At 33.4% G+C, this 7,503-nt stretch overlaps 1 pseudogene; it reads left to right on the plus strand.

The window, feature by feature from the left end:
- Window positions 1–1,084: 1,084 nt before the first annotated feature.
- On the plus strand, window positions 1,085–6,168 carry LOC140506974 (bifunctional phosphoribosylaminoimidazole carboxylase/phosphoribosylaminoimidazole succinocarboxamide synthetase pseudogene; annotated as a pseudogene).
- The last annotated feature ends 1,335 nt before the right edge of the window (window positions 6,169–7,503 follow it).

Genomic DNA, 7,503 nt, shown 5'->3' on the forward strand with positions numbered 1-7,503 from the left:
TGTGTTAGTCTTTTCAGAAAACCTGCTTTTCTATATTTTTTTGTTTCAAAATTATTGATTTCTCCTTGAATTTTCAGTATCTCCTCTTTTTGTGTTTATTTTGGGGTTTTTTTTTTTACATTTGTTGACTTTCTAACTGTTAAAAATGTATATTAATCCTCTTCTTTTCCATTTTGGTGATGTCTGGTTTTTGGAACATAATTTTCCCCCTGAGGACTACTTTAGGTACATCTCAGAAATTTTGGTATTTTGTTTCATCATTATCATTTTCAATTATATAATTATTAATTGTGTTTATGATTCATTCTTTGACCCATTTATAATTTACGATTATAATGTTGCATATACCTTTGAATCTGTGTCTTTTGCTTATGTTTCTTGAACATATTACATACTCTCTCTTATATTATTTTCTATAGGGGATTTGTTTACCATTTCTGTCTTTTTGTATTTATTTGTGATATCTCTATTCCCTAATTCATGACTGATTTTTGTAAAAATTCTAGGTAATTCTAAGAAATACACACACACACGTATGTGCATATATATTCTTCAGTAATCCCATTTAGAAGATGGCATAAGTCTTTTAACTCAAATTTCATTCGGTAGTTTTTTCAGTCCATTTGATTTTGTGGATATTAGATTTGTCAAAAACTGATAGAGGGAACCTTATATTTTCCTATTATTATGTTATTATCTATGCCTTCATGTAATTTAATAAATTTTTCCTTTAAAGTCTAAGGTATTTGGATTATATAAATTTAAAATTAATATCTGTTTGGTACCTGTGTTTCCAATCTCTATTTAAATTATAATCTAATATATATTTATATTGTAAATTTTCATTTTTTGCTTTTGGTGATAATAGAATTGCAACTCCTGTTTTTTTCCACATGAAGTACGTGTAGTGTCCCAAGTTTATTCTGCATATGTGTGTATATGTATATGTGTGTATGTGTATATATACATACATAGATATACTTTCTGAATATGTTTCTTATAAATAGTAGATTGTGGAGTTTTGTTTTATTTTCCAATTTTTCACTTTCTTTTCCCTTATTAGATTGTTTGATTCATTCACATTTAAAGTTATGAGATTTAAATTTATATTTTCCCCCATTTTTCTCTAATTTTGCTTTTCTTGAATTTGGATAATTAGCTGTTATTATATTTCCTCTTTAAAGACAGTATTTTGGTTCCTTGTCTATTTTTTGTTTAGTATACTTTAAGGCAATTTTGTTCTTCATTCCTTTCACTCACAAATCCCCTCTCCTCTCATTTGTCCTTCCTTTCCCTAGTTTTGGACTTTTACTTATGTAACAGGGGTTTAGAGTATCCCCAGACTCCCTAATATGGAGGTACCCCCTTTGGAGACACTAAGGACCTGCTTCTGAGGGGAAAAAACCATTTTGTCTTATCTTAACCATATTGGTGAGATCAGTCTCTTTATATTGCCTACACAACTGGAACTACTTCCATTTTTTTAAATCTGACTGAAGCACAGTTTCTTTCTAGAGGCATCCAAAGATGAAGGACTCATTAATATACAGCAGGGACACAATATAGTAAGCTGGATAGAAAGGTCTCAGGACTTCTTCCCTTTCCCTTAGGTCTTGACACCCTAAGACATGGGCTTGAAATTTTGGTGTCAGAGAAAACAGAGAGAGTAAAGACAAAAGCCAAGGACAGAGCACAGGATCTAATGTTTATGTTTAGGGAGGAATGGGAATCAACAAAGAAAAAAGAAAATTCAATAAGAAGAAACTGAAGATGTGATATTAAAAATGAAAGGAAACAGTCACCTGAGCATAGCGGTTCATATCATTAGTCCTTGCTGCTGGCTGAGTTCTAAGCTGCAGTAAAGCTGATTTGCTGTCTAACAAATACACACACAAAAAAACCCACACAGACACATGGATATCTACATCTCTATCTATCCATCTATTTATCCATCTATCACATCCATTTTGTAAGCTCCTGGGAGGGGAAAGCCATCAGGCTGGCTAGCAATGAGTGAACCAACTCAAATCTTAAAAACAGACAAATAAAAAACCTACATCAGATCTTACCAGTCTTCCTAGGTTTTTATATGATACTCATATTTGTTATTTCATATGGTGCAATAATATTTCATTCTATTTATATTCCATAATTTATTTAGCATTTCTCCAGTCACTGAAAACTCTGTTTCTACTTCTTTTCTACCACAAAATTGAAACTATGAATATGATGATATTTGTGTACCCCCATGTTCTTTATTTACTAGATGCATATTTCTGATTGTAAGATCTCTGGACTAAAGTGTCTGAGTATCACAGTCATTTGTTGAATAATTTCATATTGTTTCCCAGAAGAGTTCAACCAAGCAAGCCATAGCTCTATTAAGAGTGTGGCCCTCCAAAACTGACTATTTTTGTTCTGTCATATTTGCCAATTATGAAGTGAAAGTTCAGAGATATTTCAATTAACATTTCTCTTAGTGATTTGAAGCGGTTTTTCATATAGTTGTTTATGGTTTGCAGTATTTTTAGAACTGTTTTGATATCATATTTTGAGAGATATTTGATACAAAGATTTTTCCCAATTCATAGTTTCCATCGTTATCCTAAATCCATTGATTTTACTGATTAAACAGGTTTTCATATAATGAAAATGACATCTTTATCCTGTACAGTCCCAGTAGACAGAGGCATATAGCAGGAAAAAAGTGTTCAGTTTGAATTCAGAGAATCTGTTTTCAAATGTGACCTCTTCCTCTGTAACCTTGGAAAATCCACTTTATCACTATGGACCTCAGTGTCTCCATCTGTCAAGTGAGGGAATTGTATTAGATGACCACTAAGGTCCTTTCCAAGTCTTTGTCTATGGTACTATGACATATCATTTTTGATACGCCAAATTCTCCTGTTCATAATTTTGAAAGTTAACTTCATCTAAGTCCTCCAGTTAGCTTTTTTAAATTATATGACTTTTTAATTTATCTACTTGGAATTTATTGTAGCATATGGTGCAGATAGGTTGTTCTACACATATTTTTTGCCAAACTACTTTTCAGTTTTTCCAGCAGTTCTTATGTTAAAAATGGAGGATTTACCCTAAATAATTTACATTGTTACCTAAATTAAATAACTTGTTTACTAAGTTCAGTTGTTTCTGGTTCTTATTTGGCTATCCCATTCCCATGATTTATTTCTCTGTTTTCAACCAATACCAAAATATGCTGTTTATTATTAATTTTTAGTATTGGTTGAGTTCTGAAAGTACTATCCCTTCTACATTCCTACTTATTTTTCAGTATTTCATTTGTGATCATTTACCTTTTTCTCCTTCAAATGAATTTTGTCTGGTTCTATAAAGTAATCCCTTATTAATTTGTTTGGCATTAAACTTGGAACTGAAGTGGTATCATCATTGTCCCCACCAAAAATTAAGCAATAAATGCCCTTCAAATTAATTGTCTTAATAAACTTACTTAAAGAATCTTTAAAAATTATATTTATGCTTTGAGTATATCTTGGTGGTATTGATTCCATGATATTATAAATTTTAACTTTTAAAAAGGCACATAAAAAGCCTGCTATCCCTGACCTCGTCTCCTCCTCCCCAAGTTCCTGTGGTTGTCCCACTAACCACCGCTGCAGCCAGGGAAATGGCAACCACAGAAGTACAGAGGATTGATAAGAGAATCTATGAGGGCGAAACAAAAGAAATCTAGGAGTTGTTAGACAGTCCTGGAAAAGTTCTCTTGTAGTCTAAAAACTAGATTACAGCAGACAATGCAGCTAGAAAGAAAATCATCTGGAAGGAAAAGCTTCACTCTCAAACAAAATTACCAGCTGTATTTTTGAGTCATTACAGTAAGCAGGTATCAAACCACTTTCATCAAAACAAAATTGTGGTGAGATAGCTTTTATTGCACCTCAATATGAAATTTTTCCAATTGAATGGGTATATCACAAAATTACAGCTGGTTCTTTTCTCAGAAGAACTTTTAGTGGTAAAGAATACAAGTTCTACCCACCTAAAATGGTGCTATTTTTCAAGAATAATGCCAACAATAATCCACAGTGATCTAAGAACAGTTTATTGCTGCAAAATGGTGTTTTGCTGTATTAAACATAGATCAGACCAAAGTGGACATCATGAGTCATTCCACCCAAGCTATTTTTTGAAATACTGGAAAAATCCTGGTTACCTAAGGGCTATATACTGGTTGACATTAAGATTGAATTTGGTAATGGCATACTACAAAATAAATTGTTCTTGCTGATGTTATTGATAATGATTCCTAGAGGCTCTGGCCATCTGCTGATAAAACCTAACAGAAAGACAAGCAGTCATACCAGAACTTAAGGAAGTGACTCCTAGAGGACTCCAAGTGGTGAAGGAAAACTTTAAATGGATTATCTCCAGAGCTCTCAGTCCACAGAAGGTGAAGGAGTCAAATAATTGATCAGTAGGAGACTTAAAGGGTCTCTTTGTTGGTACTGGGGACAACAGTCTGTTGCTCTATCCATACTCAGATCTGGGTCACAGTCCTGGGTGACAGTTACAGGGAAGAAAAGAGTGTTTGTGGTCACTCCCAGACCAGAGCACAGGCCAGGAGAGAAGAGAACACAAAACTTACAGGTCCCTGGAAGTATCTCTGAAACCAGTTGCACAAAACCACTAAAACTTGAGATGGTGTGCCCTCCACCCTAGATACAGTGCCCCACTCTAGCAAAGAATTAAAAGTCAAGAAATAGAGTGAAAAAAAATGAGCAAACAAAGAAATTCTGACCAAAGAAAGTTACTATGGTGACAAGTAAAATCAAAAAGCATGCTTGGAAGAAGACAACAAAGCTACAACATCCAAAGCCTCCAAGAAAAAATTTAAATTAGTCACAGGCCATGGAGGAGCTCAAAAATGGTTTTAAAAATCAAGAAAGAGAGGTAGAAAAAATAGGGAAGAAAAATAAGAATGATTCAAGAAAATCATGAAAAAAGAGTCAAGAGTAAAGGAGACACAAAAAAATTGAAGAAAATAACACCCTAAAAAACAGACTATCCAAGTGGTAAAAGAGGTACAAAAATTAAAGGAAGAGGAGAATGCCTTAAAAAGAAGAACTGGACAAATGGAAAAAGAGGCACAAAAATTCACTGAAGAAAATGACTCCTTAAAAAGAAGAATTGGCCAAATGGGAAAGACGATATAAAAGTTCACTGAAGAAAATAATTCATTAAAAATTAGAACAGAGCAATGGAATCTAATGACTTTATGAGAAATCAAGAAACAAAAAAATGAAAAAAATGGAAGACAATGTGAAATATCTTCTTGGAAAAATAATTGACCAGGAAAATAAATCCAGGAGAGAGAATTTTAAAATTATTGGACTAACTGAAAGCCATGATCAAAGAAAGAGCCTGGATATCATCTTTCAAGAAATTATCAAGGAAAACTGTCCTGATATTCTAGAATCAGAAAGTAAAATAGATATGGGAAAAAAATTCACTGATCACCTCCTGAAAGAGATCACAAAAAGAGCTCCAAGGTCAAGGGGAGAATATTGCAAGTGGCCAAAAAAGAAAAAGTTAAAAAAAACATGGAGCCATAGTCAGAATAACACAAGCTTTAGCTGCTTCTACATTAAAAGATTGGAAGACTTGAAATATGATATTCTGGAGGGCAAAGGGGCTAGGATATAATCAAGAATCACCTACCCAGAAAAACTGAGTATTCAGGGGGGAAAATAGACATTCAATGAAATAGAGGACTTTCAAGCAATCCTGATGAAAAGACAGGAGCTGAATAGAAAATTTGACTTTCAAATACAAGACTCAAGAGAAGCATAAAAGGTAAACAGGAAAGGAAAATCATAAGGGACTTAAAAAGGTTAAATTGTTTCTATTCCTACATGGGAAGATGATACTTGTAACTCAAAAACTCTCTCAATAGGGCAGTTACAAGAAGTATATACAGAAAGAGAACACAGGTGTGAGTTGAGTATGAAGGGATGATATGTAAAAATATAAAATTAAGGGGTGAGAAAGAGGAATGCATTGGGGGAAAGGGAGAAGTTGAATGGGGTAAATTATCTCACTTAAAAGAGGAAAGAAAAAACAGTGGAGAAGAAGAGGGAGGACATGAGGAGGTAGTGAGTGAAACTTATTCTTATCAGAATAGCTCAAAGAAGGAGTAACACACTCAATTTGGTATAGAAATCTGTCTTGACCTAAAGGAAAGTGGGAGGGGAAGGGAACAGGAAAAGGAGGGTTATAGAAGGGAAGGCAGATTTGGGGAGGTGGTAGTCAGAAGCAAATCACTCTTGAAGGGGAGCAGGGTGAAAAGAGAGAGAATAAAATAAACAGTGGGGAGGAGAAATAGAATGGATGGAAATATATTTAGCAATAGTAACTGTGGGAAAAAATTGAAGCAGGTTTCTCTGATAAAGACCTCATTTCTCAAACATATACAGAACTGAGTCAAATTTATAAAAATAAGAACCATTCCCTGATTGATAAATGATTGACAATTATGAAGGTTTCAAATGAAGTAATCAAAACTACATATAGTCATATGAAAAAATGCTCTAAATCACTATTGATTGGAGAAAAATTAAAACAATTCTGAGGTAATACCTCTTATATACTAGATTGACTAATAGGACAGAAAAGGAAAATCACAAATGTTGGAAGAAATGTGGGAAAAACGAGACATTAATGGAGCTGTGAAGTTGTGTTGGTGGAGTTGCGATTGTTTCAACCATTCTGTCCAAAGGGCTATAAAACCATATATACATACCTTTTGACCTAGCAATATTATTACTAGGTCTGCATTCCAAAAGAGAAAAAAACAAAAAGGCAAAGAACTTACATGTACAAAAGTATTTATAGAAGCTCTTTTCTGGGGCAAAGAATTGGAAACTGAGGAGATATCCAATAATTGGGAAATAAACAAATTGTGCTATGTGATTGTGATGGAACAGTATTGTGCTGGGAGGAATGAAGAGAAGGATTCTCTCAGGAAAACCTGGAAAGACATACATGAGCTGATGCAAAGTGATACGTACTGCCTACAAAAATAGCATGTGAATGACTTAGCTATTCTCAACAATGCAATGATCCAAGATAACTTAGAAGGACTTATGATGAAAAATGCTATCCATCCCCAGACAAAGAACTGGTGGTGTCTGAATACAGATTGAAGAATACTTTTTTTTACTTTATTTTTCTCGGGTTTTTTTTTTTTTTTTTTGGTCTGTGTTTTCTTTCACAACATGACTGATATGGAAATATGTTTTTCATGGCTACACATGTATAACCAATATTGGATTGTTTGCCTTCTCAGTGGGGGGGTAAGAAGGGGTAAAGGGAGAGAATTTAGAACTCAAGGTTTTTAAAACAAATCTTAAAATTTGTTTTTACTTATAATTGAGGAAAAATAGAATACTAATTTTAAAAGACAAGATGATTCCAAATGAATCACAGAAAAATACTAATAAAATTCTGATTTTTTTTAAATGC

This window comes from Notamacropus eugenii, chromosome 5, assembly GCF_028372415.1.
Source record: "Notamacropus eugenii isolate mMacEug1 chromosome 5, mMacEug1.pri_v2, whole genome shotgun sequence".
Lineage (NCBI taxonomy): Eukaryota > Metazoa > Chordata > Mammalia > Diprotodontia > Macropodidae > Notamacropus > Notamacropus eugenii.